This window comes from Linepithema humile, chromosome 4 (assembly GCF_040581485.1).
Source record: "Linepithema humile isolate Giens D197 chromosome 4, Lhum_UNIL_v1.0, whole genome shotgun sequence".
Taxonomy (NCBI): domain Eukaryota; kingdom Metazoa; phylum Arthropoda; class Insecta; order Hymenoptera; family Formicidae; genus Linepithema; species Linepithema humile.
In genome coordinates, this window is record NC_090131.1 from 14,966,256 (window position 1) to 14,983,625 (window position 17,370).

Genomic DNA, 17,370 nt, shown 5'->3' on the forward strand with positions numbered 1-17,370 from the left:
CGTGCAGTCCTCCGTGCAGTACTTTACATGTGGCGCGCGTGTTTCATTAGTCGCGCGCTTGCAACGTATTTTTTCCAGATATAAAATTACATCACCACATGATATTTAAATCATCTGACATTTAAATCATTGACAGTGAGATGTATTTACCTTGTGCATCGAGAAACATTTAATATTGTTGTAATACGAGATTAAACGCAATGTCAGAATACGATGCCGAAATGATACGCATTCGAGAAATAGAAAAATAAATTGCCATGTGGAAAATGAATGTGCACACAGATCTACAATAATGATCAGATATATTCAGCGAAATTTTTCAGATTACGTAATGGCTCTTTAGCTTTATCTTTTCTCCTTTATCAAATTATTATTTTCATCTCTTCTATGTGAAATGTAGACAAATAATAAAAGAAATCTCTTTCATACCGTCCTTTCGACCTTCATTGTGCACCTAGTCTCTCTTTTTATTTTGCATCTTTTTCCGTTTAAGACCTCCCTCTCTTTGCCTGTTACTACCTCACTGCTTATTTGTTGCTCTTTTTATCGTTCTCTCACCCTCACTGAATCGTTTTCTCCTTCTCTGCGTTATAGTCTGCGTCCTTCACCTGCGGGCGGGCTTTTTGCTGGAATAAAACCAAGCAACGGTAAAGAGCGGCCGTTACGAGAGGATGGAGGAAAATGGGACGGAGATGGGATTAACCGCAGTTTTAATCGTGAACCCTCTTCTTTGACGGACGAGATTCATATAAACGCATGAGCACTTTAGTGAAACGACCGAATTATATTGTTCGCCTTTAAAAGCTATGCAAATTTTTATAGGCGGTTTGAATATATAGTAATACGCTAATAATATATACCAATTATTTTTGTAAAATATAAAAACACGAAAGATAAATATCTCTGAACAATAATGTGCAAATGTATATGAAACAAAAATATTATTTATAATAACTGGAAAATTTCTGTATGTACTGAATAATGGATAAAATTTCAAAAAAAGCAAATTATATTTTTTCTAGATATGTACACGCTTGAATTTTATAACCTTTATATACTTCAATATCATCCATATGCCAGGGAAATACTAAATAAAAAAAATTTACGAGATTAAAACGGTGCTATTCCTAAAGATTCCAAAAACGCAATATTGTTGGAGTATATTTCAAGACATTCAGAAATATGACGAAGCAGATTTCAATATCCCGGCCGGCCGAATGACAAATTGGTATTGCAAAGCGACTCTCGACGTTTCCCTCGACCTTCCGCGTTTTTACTCAAACGGGCATCCATATACACCAGTCGCTCGGGGTAATTGAAATCGGAGGAAACCGCTCGTGGTGTTTCCCCCGACTCGGTCACGACGGAACGCAACACAAATTTTATTACGGCGCGCCTCTATCCACTTCGTTAGATACCACTTTGTTTATCATTCGTGGATATTAAAATTGTCGGTATGATGTGTACGTAGATGTGTATCCAGCATCGTTTCGCTATTTGCTCGCGTACCAATTCTCCAAATTTCCATATTTTTTCAACTTATTCTTTTCTCAAATATTTAATCTAACAATTATGATAATATTTGAATATTTCATTAGTCACAGTTAATTATAATAACGTTAAAATTAAAAATTCTGTATTGTTTTATACATAATTAAATATTCAAAATTTCTTTTTGAATGCCTTTATTTTTCTCTGAATCTGTTATAAAATATAAAATATGAAAGTTGAGATAAATATTAGTAATTTAAAAATATTTAATAAATGTTTAAATATAATTTAATACAAGGAACGATATTGTTTAAACGACAAATTTTTTATGTAAATATTACGTAAAATAATACTATTAACAGCAATAGTATAATGCGTTGAAAAAGATAAAGTGACGTGGAGACAGCAATCGTGCATAATGCAAGTTTCTAGGCAAGATCAAAGAGCATTCCACCGCTTGAAGCACGCAATCTTCACTTTATCCTACCGTTAGATTGATATCAAACGTACAATCTCCGGAATCTGCAATTTGCATGTGCAAATGCAAATCTATGCACTGATATTAACAACAAGTATGACTAAATGTAACATATTTTTGTCTATTCTTTATGTTAAATGTTATAAAAATTAGTTGTTACAAGTATGAATATTTCAAGTTAGGAATAATATTTTTAGCTCTCACTTTTAAGGAAAAAAAATAATTACAAACAGTTATTTTTATTGACGCAAAATAATAAAGAATAAGTAAACGCACATATAAATGTAAAAGTTAAATTAATAGAAAAAAATTGTTTTTAATTAACCTATTAATTAATTTAACGTATTTCTCTTAGCATATATCACATTATTACAATTAAGGGCCAAAGCGCTTTACAAAAGGGCTTAGAGGTTACAGAAATCTCGAACGTTTGTAGTGCGCTTCAGCATCCAATTAGCGTTGCGGACACGACGACGAGCGGTCGAGTATAATTTATTACGCGGCGAAACGACTGGTAGCAGAACTGATTGCAATATTCTTCCTAGATGCGGGTGTCTCGCATCGGCCAGTAGCATGAGCGATGCCCGCGTTATTAAGGGGCAAAAAGCGTGCAAATATTTTCATAACGATTAGCCGCGCCCTATCACCGCAAACATCTGTACGTCTACAATTACTACCAACCGTGCATCGCGACTTTCTATGATCTCATATTTGCATACGACGAATTTTAATAACGGTCACTTGTTTTAATAATCTTATCTCATTTGCATATCAACTAGTAGCAAATATAAACAATATTGAATACAATATACATAGTATTTCGTAGTATGTTGTATCGTTGCACTCAATCGCAGACGTTTAACAATTAAAAAATTGCACTAAATGACATTTTAATATAATTCTGACATGATTTATAATGATACCATAATAAGATGATAAAGTTGTTAAATAATTTTACGTAATATAAGCATGTCAAAATTATTTATATTTATGGATCTATAATTTCCTGATTTAAATATTGAAGCACGATAAAGATAAATGCTTTTATATACGCAGCTAAAGTGGTGCTTGTGTGTGTATTGAATTTTGTGCAGCTTTTATAGAAATTAAAACGTTCAATTGAATCTCTTCAAAAAAAATGATATAACATTTTACGAATATTCGACTGTTTGTGGCTAATTGGCTACAAATGGATGATTGATCCATACTTTTTGCGCATTGCGTTCTAAATGTTGCAAAAAAACACATTGTTATATTAAATAAAATAGCCTACACTATTTTTGAGTTTTAATTTTCTGTTTCATTATACAATAACATCAAATCAAATGATAAAGCAAATATAGTACAACTTAATATTGAAGACAATAAATGTAAAAATTTATTGCGCAAAATAATACCATTACACAATCAAATTTTATTAAAAAAATCAAAATGATTGAAATATTGAATATATATTGAACAAAATTGGAAAGAAGAAGAATTGCTTTCATCACAATGCCATAGATGAGTGCGAGTGCAAGTATAGTAAGTGTCTATAAATATTTGTAACTCATATCCGTGCGCGGCAAATAATCGTAATTTGGGGATACTGGGTATTTGGTTAAATGAGGGTTGTGTCATACGCGCGCGTTCGTAGCCGTCACTAATCATGACCACGAATATACATGCCATAAAAAGCATAACCGCTATGCAGGACGAACGACGGAAGGGGAACGTACGCCTGAGGGGCTGCGTACAGGTCGCATTCATAACATCAGACGGGGTAATAAAAGTCAGCACCCTGTCCCCGCCGCCCTTTCTACGCCGCCCTCGTTCTGCCTGGATACCCAGAAGAACGCGGGGGCGTGGAGATGCGTAGGTGAGCCAAAAAAGAGAAAAGAGGGAGGAATGTTGCGACTCGTATTGTTCGCGCAGACATGTAGCATATTCGTGAAACGCGTCGTTGCACATACATGTCTATGTATATACGCGATATTTGATATGTTCAGATTTATATGTTTACCAAGGAATTTCATAGAATTTAGTGACTTAAGAATCACTACTTTATTGGAATAAAACAAGATTATTTCTAATTATGCATTAAATAGATATACATAATATGTAAGAATATTTGTTACTATGAGTTTGTTAATTGTGTTTTTCGATTGCAAATTATTACAATTCAGATAAAGAAAGTATATTATTTTTATGCTTTTTCTATAATGTAATATAAATTATTTAAAAACTAAAAGTAAATCGTTGGAAACAATTGATTTTCAAAGAATCGAGGGACATGCTAACGCGACTAGTTGGAGAGACGATGTACGTATCGCCGACAGTCACTTTGCCCCAAATATAATCTCCCTGTTGTAAACCACTCCAGGGGCCACCCTTCCTAGTCGGGTCAAGTGTTTTCTCCCACTAACGCGGGAATCGTTCCGTGCATTTGAAGGGTGCTACCGAAAGAATCGCAACTATTTCATTTTGGGACAGATTAGACAGATTAGCGGACAAGGATGCACGACCAAGTGATATTTAGCGATGTCATCTGCGTCGCGACGCAGGGGTCAAAAAATATTATTTTTTGCCCCATGTGTAATTTCATGATAGGCGCGCAAACTATTCTCGCTTTCTACGTTAGTCATGTGTATAAAAATTAACGCAGTAAGATGAAAGAAATTATTTAAGACATTTATTTTGAAGGCGACATAAATTTAACTTTCAAATACTTATAAATTTTAATAAAACATGTATACAAAAAAAATTGATATTATATTAATTTTCGCAAAATTTTTTAAACGCTTAATTTTGCGTTCAAAAAATTATCATATAATAAATATCAATTGTATAAAAAATAATGTTAAAAATATATTTTTTTTATAAATTGCTTATTTTAATAATAACGAGTGAGTTATACGTTCTCTATTTCTCATGAATGCTCAAGGTAAAGGATTAACCTGTTGGTAAACTCGTATCGTCGAGAACACGAGTGCACAAAGGATTAGTTCGAAGCAAAGCTTCGTTTGCCATTCAAGGGACGTACGAATCTTTAATACTTGTATCACATGTTACTAATTACGTGGTGCTTTGAAGTCTTAATGCCTTCATCTTTGCGTAAGCTTCTACCAAAAAGGATTAAATCGTAAATCGGATTCCAGTGTTTAATCTATCGTTATATGAGTCTGCGGAAGTCAAAGTATTGATTAAAATAATTCTCAATTAATGAAGGTCCATCATGTACAAAGAATGAAACGTAATTTATTGTCTCAAATATCATCGAATGTATTAGACAAACAAAGTGAGATAATATTCTAATTATAAAAAATTATTAAAATTTTGTGTTAAATATAATATTATACTTACGCCACTTCTTTTATTTTCTCTAACGCTATCATGATAAAGATTGTAAAAAAATATACAAAAAAAATACTTGCAAATGTCATTACATTATAAATGGATTACATATAAATTGAATAAAAACTTATGATATATTTAACAGAAAAATAAAACAATTAGTTAAAATAAATATTACAAGCTAAGATATTTCATAATTATTTGCAGTAATCTTTAAAATATGAGCTATTACATAATATATCTATTATTAGGAGAAAATAAACATTACTATTCTAGAGAGGAAAACTTATTTAAATATTTATATTTATTATAATACATATAATAGTTTCTGAGCATATATTGTTATATAATTTATTTCAGCGTATACTGTATAGACATTTCATTATAAATTTAATTAAAAATGAGCATTTTATTTAGAGCTTTTAATGAGAAGACTGAATTCGACATTACCTTAAGCTGAGAATGAAATGATATGTTTTCAGTCAAACTTCGACACTTTTAGTCTTCAAGATTGATCACTGACAAAATAGAAATCATTATTATCATTAATCGCTAATTTTATATTTTGTTCTTTGGTCATGTCACGTCCCGGCGCGGTGGCGGTGATACTGTTACGTCTGGTCACTATACTAGCGTAGAGAATTCTGTAATATCGACTATTAGCGCGAAATTTGAAATGCCTCCTTATTTTTTAATCACTCCGCATTCACCGGGTTTACTAAGGATACAGGAGGTAATGATCTATAGTGTGAAAGGAAAAGAATAAAATAATAAAATGGATTAAATCTACTCACCTATTTTTTAATTAGTAGCAAAACCTTATAAATACAACTGAATAATGCAGATATTATAAACTACACAATACAACTTAGTAATGCAGACATTACACACTGTTAAATACAAACTGGATAATTCAGAGATTTGGACAATGGACAATGCAGAAAATAGTATATAGAATACAATCTGACTTAACAGTGAGGCTGATGAAAGAGCACTGCTCGGTGAGCGATGATGATGTACGTTGGTCCTCTTGTGGTGAGGGAATAGGCTCTCGAGAGTATTACATAGATTTTTAATTGTCACGCCGGCTTCTTGGTACGTTGGAATATCGTTTGGCTGGAGGTTGATATGCAGCTCGTCAATTTCGTTTACGGAAGACAGCCGGCGGATAAGATTGGTGTCTGGTAACTTCTTGGACGAAGCCGACTTGCTTTCGACGATGCTTCTTAATCTCCCGTGAAATTATTTTATCAACCTTTGCTTACGTTATTCTTATCTCTTTACTTATTTGTTCAACGCATTGTTTAGTTATTCAATATTCTTATGATTAATATCCTTATAACTAATAATTTATAATTAATACTTATAATTATAACTTCAATCTTGCTCTTTAGATGAATTTTAGATGGACTTGTACAGATCTCTTTAATTATGTTCTGTTTTTTTAGAATTTTGCCATTGTCGAGACATCACGTAATGTTTGTATCTTAACGTGGGACTCGATCGGTAAGATTTACGAACAGATGAAGGTGGCGGAAGAATAGTTCATAAAAATTCTTTTATAATAAACACGTTTGAGTTATCTAGATATGTATGTAAGAAAAATTAATCCGTATAAAATCTAGAAGAATAATCAATAATAACCAAGGAGTGTATTCTTGACGAATAATAAATCAAAATAAAACCATAATAATGCAAATATTGTAATCGTGCAAAATCTTATATGGGGTTAATATAAGAGTAACTAAAAACCGTATTCTAATAAATAATATACAGGCTGTCCCATGGGAAGTTGCTGAAGCTAATCAGCTGTCATTTTCAAATGTATTTAGTTATGGAAAAAACAAAAATTGCGTTGAAAAGAGGAAAGTCTGCAGTTTTGAATGGGTATAAATAAAATTTAGCAAAATGTTTGTATATCAGTTTATTTTATTGATGAAAAATATGCTAATAATCAAATAAACTAATGATAAATATTTTCGAAGTGCTCATTATTTGAATTTGTACAAAACTCAATTCTTTTATAAAAACTCGTAAAAACTTTTTCTAACATATCGTCTTTAATGTTTCTGAGGACCTTTTTAATAGCTGCTACTAAATCTAGCACTGTTTTTGGATTTCCGGCATAACATTTGTCTTTAATGTATCCCCAAAGAAAAAAGATTATTCACATAATTATCTAGCCAGAAATGTGCCTCGTCCGTATAAAGTATCAATTTTTCATCAAGTTCTCCATCCTCAAACATTCCATTTATCGTTTTGCAAAATTCCATACGTTTCGTCATAGCGCGTTCGGTTAGCAATTGATGAGATGTTATTTTATACGGATGCATTTTCAGAAAATGTTTTAAAATTCTGTGTAATTCCGTTGTTTTGTTTTAATATTTGAAAGGCTTGGGCATCTTTCCGAATGGAGACAGATTTGAATTCTGTTCAAAATAATTATAAAATTTTTTCAATACTTCTTCTACAGTTACAGACACATAAGTACTTGGCAGATCGTGTCTACGGTCTTGGATAGTTCCATGCTGCATAAAATTATCGATAATTCTATTAAAAACAACATAAAAAATTATTTTTATGCAGATTTATTGCCAAAAAATGGAGTAACGCATAAATTTAAATAAATAATGAATTCTAACTTTTTCAGTGTGTTTTCGCTTGTAACTTTATGTGTTCCGTATTTAGTACGAAACCCCCTATAAGTACTGCTATTCACTATCCTCTAGAAAAGAAGCACTCGATAAAATAGACCTTTTTTTCCGTTGTCAGATTACTCATTTTTACGCACACAGATTTGCTTCTACCACAGCCAGAATAAAATTGCGGACCCTTGGGTGGACGACAATTAACCGTAAGACCCTCTCTGAAGTCATGGAGGAGAGAACCAATCGTTTAGTTTCAGCAACTTCCCGTGGGACACCTTGTAGAAACGAATAATGAATCAAAGCAAAATCTTAATAATATAAATATTGTAATAATGCAGAACTGTACACTGAAAAAACTGATTGGTAATAGTTATCAAATACATTTAGTTGTGAATTTTAATGAAATATTTGATAATTATTACCATATTTTTATATAATAGTTACTAAATCTTCAATTAATCCTGTCAAAAACAAATTTTGTTCATAATTGAATCAATTAAACAATTTAGTAATAACCCAGTGAGCATTATTAAGAGGAAGAGCTCTTTAAGAGGACTTTTTGAAGACCTCATTAACATCTCTTAAAAATGATATCAATAAGTTATCTTTTTATAAGACGTCTTTCAAAAAAGCCCTTTATGATGTCCACTTATAGATGTCTCTAGTAAGTGAGCTCTTGAACCGATAACAACCGGTAGTTCGATACGGTCGTCAAGGATAATAAACAATAATAAACGCTCGCGTTGTGCGCGCCAAGTGACATAGCCCAAGTAAAACGTAAAATAACCTAAACTTGGAGGAATTGTTATTTAGGAACACCTAATAAAACCAATCAACAAAAGATTGAAAAAAATATCACAAGAAAAGAAGAATCTCATAATGAATTATGTTGTAGTAAGTGTATAAAAATAAATTTTTAATAATTTATATTTCAATAAATATGATTTAACTATAGTTATATATAAGGTAAAGTAATAATTATTGGTTTCTCGAATATCTTCTATATCATGTAACTTCTGTTAAACAAATTTTTCTCCTACTCTAATACTTCCGAAAATATCCAAGGTGGCAATAGTTATTGCCTCTTCTTATATATTAATTAATTATATACATATGTACACACACACACACACACACACACACACACACACACACACACACACACACATATTGTTTTTCTTAAATAGGAGCTTGTCAGAATGACATTAAAAAAATTACACGATTATTGGTTACAATCTAATAATTATTGTTAGATATACATCCACATTCTTCACAAGAGAACACAATAAATTTGAATTTACCGATTGGAACGCCTGAGGTACTAGAAGAATTTAATAAGTTGATAACACAAGACTCCGTATCTTTATCACAATATGTAAATACTCTTTGTCAATTAAATTAAAAAAATAAAAATACATGTATAAAAGTTAAATTATATAAACTTTGTTACAGAAAAGGATAATTAGAACTATAGGAGGAAAAGATGCGGAACAACATGTAAGAAACGCATTAAAACTTACTCTAACTGATTATCTAGCTTACAAACTCTCATGGACCGGACAAAAAAATACTATACAAACGAGAGACATGAAATTTGATGACGTCATTATCGGTATTTTTGTTTTCTTATAGTTTTATTTATTACTTTTAACTAATTGTTATATAATTATTATTTTTGATAAAAATTATTAAAAATTGGAAAAAAATTAATTCAAAGTAAAAGTAAAATTAATTTATTAAATTATTTTATTAATTAGTTAAATTATTTTAAATTTTAAAATATATAAAGAGATACACAACGATACAGAAATGAGTAATTGTCATATAAATGATATTAAACATAGTTTAACCAATCTGCACCATTTTTTAGGTGGACATTACGTATGAGCTATGCACTTAGTAGTAGTTTGCCGTTAGTGTTAAATTATTTGGTAATAATTTTTTTTTTTAAATTATATTTACATTAATTATTTAAATTTATAATTATGAAAAAAGTTAATAGAAAGTTTTGTTTCTATATTATATTTTCAAAATATATTCTTATTCAAGATCATTAATCACTTTTGAGTTGAATTAATTAATAAAATATATATTTGTCTCAATATTTATATGATATAAATAGTAATATAAAATATAAAAAGTATGATAGGGATAAAATTTGTCTTAAATAGACATAGGGGTATTCAATTGGTTGCGCCCCAATTCAAGTTAATAGAATAAAAATATTGATAAAAGTTCAATATAAAAATTGTCTAAATGGGTAGAATCTTATTGTGTTTATTGAAGTAGTTATTAGAGGTATAATATATAAAATTATAATTGATATAAGTAAGGCTAGTACGCCTCCTAACTTTCTTGGAATTGAACGTAAAATTGCGTAAGCAAATAGGAAATATCATTCTGGTTGAATATGAATTACCTACTACTACTATCCACTACTACTATCCACTACACACCAATTGTGTCACTTTTTGGATACTTTGTGTACTGTAATCTAATAATATGTAAAAAAGAAATAGTTAATAATATATTTTTGTTGTAATTTTTTCATAATATTTTAATCATTATTATTATTATAGAGATTATTATTTCCAATTAAATTTTTTTCATCTATTTACTACATATTTTTAACGTTCAAGAATTAGTTAATTAATTTATTTATTTTTACGTTTCTTAATTAATAATTTCTGAGTATAATATACTGAAATATATATTTTGAATATATTTTTTATATAATATATTCTGAATATCTTTTTAGAAAATAGTAAATATATAATAAAAATAAAAATTTATAATTTTAATAATTTTATAATAATTTATAATTTTAACTTTTTATTATATAAAATTTATTAACAGAATTTTTTCAGAAGTAAACATCAGTATTAGTGGAAAGAGTATTTCTTCCCATTCCATCCAAACTGTAATTAAAAACTGGCTACAGCATGCTGAAGATAGGAATTAAATTTAGATTCTCTAAAATAAATATTTTATTCACTCAATTAATTTTTTTTGGATAATAGTTATCAAGCATTTACTTATAGTAGAATATAATAGAATAATAACTCGCCGGGATGAGGTACTCGATCGGTTAGGGGCACGTCAGAAAAACTAGCGGTTGTTAGTGATATATAAAAAGACTAATTTATTCCAGTAATGAAGGATGACAGCATGAAAGTATGTACAGTGTGATTGATGTGTAATGAGATGTATAAATGTAGTGCAGTAATGTATAAATGAAACGTATGAACGCCGGAGTGTATGCGCATGTGTATACGTGTGTATATGCGATGTACGGATGACAATGTGACCCGATGGCGGGTGCGTTCGTGAACGCGACACGGGTCCGTTCGTAGACCAGTCGCATCGGTTGTGTGCACAGCGCTCGGTCGCTCGGATACGCGAGATCGGCTTAATTTCGACGCAGTTTGCCTGCCGGATGGAGGAGCGGTGTATGAATTCTATATGATAAATATGATAAACTGAGGACGCTCGGCGGGATACGAGAACGCTCGTACATATGGCGATTGGAAACTAGGAGCCGAGTACGCTTGGCGGACTACGAGTACACTCGCAGGATCGGATGTTCGCTGTCGAGCAGCGGACCTAGGATCTGGTGAAAAGGCGTACAACTAGACCTTTTTTATACTCGGCTGACAGCCGACTGACGTTTGGATCGGCAAGCATCGACGGTCTAGCCGGCGAGCCCCCATCTGGCGGAATTCGAAATGGTCGGTTGTGGGGGACCGTCCGGCGAGTGTCCGCCGATGTTTATGAAAACATTTATCGGCGCTCGATGCGCCCTTGTTGGCTACGGACGATGTTCGGTCCGTAGCCGTAACGATGCATGCTGCATTGTTACATCGCCCCCCTTCTTGGGAAGCCGGAAGCCTGCTGCGGCAGCGGACGGCTCATGAGAAGCCGCCCTTCTCGCGAGAAGCGGAGCTTATATCGTTTGCCCTCGGCGGTCCGTAGTTTGTAGCGCCGCGAAATTACGGCCGAGAAGTACGGTATCGGTGCGAACTGCCCTGGTGCGTATTCCACCATTATCGGCGATGGAAGCGTTGGTCTACTGTAGGCAGCTGGCGGCGGCGGTGGTGGCCGTGATGCAGTGGCTGGTGCCGGTGATGCGGCGGCTGGTGCCGGTGGTGCGACTGCGGCTGGTGTTGGCTGTGTGGCAGCGGCTGGTGTTGGCTGTGTGGCAACGGCTGGTGGTGGCCGTGTGGCAACGGCTGGTAGTAGCCGTACGGCGTTGGTCGGCACGGCAGTCGGCTGTTCCTTCCGTACCTTTGGTGGTGATGGCGGTGAAGAGACCAAGAACTCGGCCTGATGCCGGTTCTGTACGTCCGACCGCTGGACGCTGGTCCCCATCCTGGGGACAGCGCGAGTCAGCGGCGAAGGCGTCGTGGTCTCCAGCTTGAGGCATTCGTCCAGAAGGATCTCGATCTCGTTGAAGAGCTCCCAACTTGAAGACATCTTTACGAAAAATTGATCTGAGATTCTCGGAATCGGTCTATTTATTCCGAGAATTGTGGAGGGGTGGTCTTCGATGCCTAGTCGGTAGGGGCATCTTCCCCTTTACCCGGCTTGAGATCCTGTATGTGGATATGCCGGAGCCATCGCCCCCTCTTATCTTTTAAGTCTAAGATAACGGGTGACGATTCGGCCTATCTGGTACGGGCCGGTATATTTTGGCGCGAGTTTAGCGTTCACGCCGGCCGCCTTATTCGAGAGGGGATGCTCTCTGCGCCAGACTGTTTCGCCGATCTTCGGCCACCAATCCCGACACCGCAAATTATAGTACAGCTCCTGCCGTTGGAAAGCCCTGGCGAGGTTGACCGTTACTAGTTCCCGGGCCTTATCCAGATAGCGCCGCCAGGTCGTTGTCGGGATCGGTGCGCGCAAGTGTGTTCGGTCTATCAGATGCGGCGGCGCTAATTCACGCACGTAATTGATGAACGCGGACGTGAATCCGGTCGCGTCGTGTGACGCGCTATTATACGTGAATTGCAACGCAAGAATGTGCCGGTTCCATAGACGATGATATCGCCCGACAAACTGGGCAATCATCTCGTGGATAAGATGTAATAGTATTTTATTTAAACGTAATTTTGTAATAATTACAGATTCAGATGAAAACAATTTATCATTCGGAATAATGATTCATATCATGTTGGATGAAAACAGAGATATTTTTGTTTATTATAGAAAATGCGTTACTTTAGATTTAGATATGTATTTTAAAGCATATGTGATTTCTTTACCATGCAAAAATAATTTAACAGAATTAAATGTACTAAAGATTTCAAAGTCACTGAATGTAAGAACATGCAATTATCATATCTCGGGCGATGGCAGATATTTTATTTCAGTATTTGATATTTAAAAGCTATTTTGCACGATTTATAACAATTTAGATTATGTACTAGAAGATAAATATATATGTACTATTTAGAAGATAAATATATAACAAATATTTTTTTTAATATGTCAGTGGCTATGATTTATTATACAAATTCACTACTTCAATATTCGAAAAGATTAGAATTATATCTAAATTATTTAGTTAACTGAAATATTTGATTACAGCTAACCTATTGAAATTCTTCCATAAAATACTATAAAAAAGTTAATGTAAGAACTTATATGTGTTTTATATTGAGATTTACTTATAAGTACAAATAAAAAAGTATTTTTTATCAGATTATTAATAAATTTTTAGTACTTTCTCAAATAAACGGATAAAAGATATTTTATTTGTGTTTATAAAAGTAAATTTGTGTGTGTGTGTGTGTGTGAATACAAATTCACATAATTTATTGTGGAAGTGTTTTGAAATATTCTGAATAGTCTCTTGCAATTTTTCAACAATTTCTTGTACAATCAATCTAGGAACATTAGATTTATTATATAATGAAGCGATATATTTTAGAACATAATTCAGAATATCATCAGATTCTAATATATCTTTCTCTTTTGAAGAATTATCATTATTGAATGAGAAATTCTGTGTAAACTCTCCTCCATAATGAATGTCTTCTAATCTTTTGTGTATTATTTTGAATGATTTTATTGGAAACTGATTTTATTTGATTAATTCGAATTAAACATTCTATTAGATGTTTTTCCAAAGTAAAGAATTTGTAAAATTTCCTATAGTAATTTAAAAAAATACAATTATATGACATTTTGAATGAATGATGAGATTTCAAATGTTTTAAATGAATTTAAGTATCTCCAGAAATTTATTTTAAACAAAATTGGCAACTTATTTTGACTGATAATTCCATCTCCACGTTAATTTAATTTTTTTATTTCAATACTTTTTTATATGTTTAATCGAAAGAATTGAACAGATTAAAAACAAAAGTTAAAGAAATGCTGCGCACAAATATTGCTTAAAACTAACAATTATATTGTATTTAATTAATCTAACGCAACTAAAAGTTCATAATATTTAATTAATCTAACGCAACTAAAAATTAATATAAAAATTTTTTTTTGATTAATATTAATATATTAATCGAAAAAAATTGCTAACCTCTCAAAGAAACACAATCGATTTCAAAAATCCCGAAATGTAAGAAAATAACTAAATTGTTTAAATTTATTTTGAATACTGCAAAACGAATGGAATTTTTTGATCCGAAGCTGTATGAATTTCATAGACGCACCATTGAATCAAATACCAAAAATTTTCACACTCTTTTGGATAACACGCATTGAAGGTGATAAATATTTTGAAAATAATATACATCAACGGCCTTCAATACAGATGGCATTTCATACATAGTTTTGTCAATCTGCAAGCATACTTTTTCAATCGGAGTTATTTCGGGTCCAACAACAATGATAAAGGGCTGCATTGTAAGATTTATCTGGGACATCTTGTTTTGTTTATTAATACATATCTGTTCAATATCTCCAGGTATCTGAAAAAAGGAAAATATCAAACTGCATTTTACTAACATTAAAAATAATCAATTATTACAATTATCTTTTAAATTCAAATATTAATGAAAAATACAGAGTGTTGCATATACATATTGGGCAGTACGACGGGTTGCGCGGCATACTTTGCAGGGATAGGCGCGGTTCAGTGGGTAATGACAGCATATACACGTAGCATCATAACTTATTGATCGAATTGATCGCGCGCATTTTTACTAATTTTGAGTTTACAGCGTTTCAATTATAACGGACTTGAATAATCGTTGCGATTATTACTAGAGAAGCTAAAACACAGTAAAGATAAAAAATTAAATTTTAGAAAGTTAACACGTTAAAAAAAACAAATATGATACAACAAAATTTCTTTCTTTACCGCTTTACTTTTCGCGCGTGTTAGCGTTGTAAATGCTTTGATAGAGCGGTAAAGAAAGAAATTTTGTTGTATCATATTTGTTTATTTTAACGTGTCAACTTTCTAAAATTTAATTTTTTATCTTTAATGTGTTTTAGCTTCTCTAGTAATAATCGCAACGATTATTCAAGTCCGTCATAATTAAAACGCTGTAAACTCAAAATTAGTAAAAATGCGTGCAATCAATTCGATCAATAAGTTATGATGGTACGTATACCATATATGCTGTCATTACCCATTGAACTGCGCCTATCCCTGTAAAGTATGCCGCGCAACCCGTCGTACTGTTCAATATGTATATGCAACTGTACATATTACTGAATTAACCTTGCAATGCACAAGAAGCCATCTCAGCTTTCAGAAATTGTAGCTTTCCAAACTCTTCTGCGATCTCCGGATTTTATATTAACTTTTGTTGATCTAGGAGCTAAGATAGCTACTAAAATCCAGATCTGAAGAACTGTTTTACTGTCTATAAAGTTATTAATATTAAATATTTAAAGACATGTAATCACAATCATCTTTCAATAGATAAATATCAACGGCTAAGCAAAAAAAAATACAAATATTCACCATAATTCAAAGATTGCGACTGCATAAAAACTTCATTGAGTTGATCTCCTGTTGAAAGATTTTTTTTTAAGAGTTCGTAAAATTTCTCAAAATGCAAGTTTCATGATAAAATCAATTTATCTTTATGTTCTGGATATTTCCTTTCAAAATCTCTTTCGATCTGCAAACACGCAAAGAAATGTTCGTCAGCTATACATTTTATATATAAATGTAATTGAAAAATATAAATTCTGAATTTGTAAACTTTTATGATAATTATTTTGAATTTAGGCATATTACCAATACGTATCCAAAATTCGAAGTCAATATCGACCACTTTCTTATAATATCATTAATATTTTTAAATAATTTATTTGCGCAATTATGTAAACGCAATTCATATGACTTGTCCCACTTTTTGATTACTTCGTCCTTTGGATTTTGGTTAAACCATTTGGATTTGGATTAACCATATCCTGTGTTGTTCCGCAATTTCTAAGGCTGTATATACATTTTACAAAGTTTAAAAAAAGAATTTCAAAAAAATAAAAAATTGCTTCAATATTTTGTTGATAATTTTAAATAATTTTGAATGCAATTCTACTTTTGTATAGAAATACCTGTATTGGTAGTAACGTTTTGCTCAGCTTGATTTTTGATTTTTTTAAATTGTTAGCAGAATTAATGAATTTTATATCATTACGAAATCTGTCCACTAATTTTCCTCGTGAAATTCCAGCTTTATTTTCTTTGGAGTCTTTTTTGCGAATTGGTGGTATAAAATAAATTTCTTTGCTTTTGGGAAGAGTTGTACATTTTCATGAGAAATTTACTCGAAATCTTCGTTTTTGAGCGATCTTAAAGAGATTGAACATGATATTATCACAATATTTTTTAACAATTATGAATAGAATACAAAATAATGAACATTTATATATGTATATAAATACCTTTGATATATAAAAGACAAAAGTTTTGATATTAATAGATTTTTTAAAATAAACTTTTTTGTAGATTCATTCATGTATACATTTTAGAGAGAATAGAAATTATAGACATTATATAACTCAGTGCTCGGAATTAGTCTGAACATTTCAGCCGATTTCCGTGGTATACGCCTCCTTTCCTCTCCTTACCGCGCGCGCCGCAGCCGCTAGGGCCAGCGCCGCCGAGCGTTAGGAGCGGCACTATCTGATTAGGTTCTATGAGTAGGTTCTTCTCCCTATTTATTAAAATTTAAAAAAATTTATTAAAATTTATTAAAAATAAATTTTTTTTTAAATTTATTAAGTGGAAATATTTCAATAGATTTCTACGTCACCCATGAGGTACTAATACTGACACGTTTTTCAAAAAGTGGTTTTTATCTACATTATTGCATCAATTGTTCATTCTCATAAAAGGCTAAGAAAATCTAATTAAGAAAATCTCTTTTACATATATATTTTTTTTTAAATTAAGAATTTATTTTTATCTTTAGTGGAATAGGTCTACGGGGGAAACCATTA

The 17,370-nt window shown here is 32.1% G+C and overlaps 1 long non-coding RNA gene across 1 annotated transcript; it reads right to left on the minus strand.

Moving 5' to 3' along the window:
* Positions 1–14,247: 14,247 nt before the first annotated feature.
* LOC105670468 (uncharacterized) lies at positions 14,248–16,033 on the minus strand. The gene is made up of 3 exons (XR_001100430.2): positions 15,884–16,033; positions 15,638–15,782; positions 14,248–14,879 (listed from the first exon to the last, which is right to left on the minus strand). It is a non-coding gene; the product is annotated as an uncharacterized lncRNA (long non-coding RNA).
* Between the last annotated feature and the right edge of the window lie 1,337 nt (positions 16,034–17,370).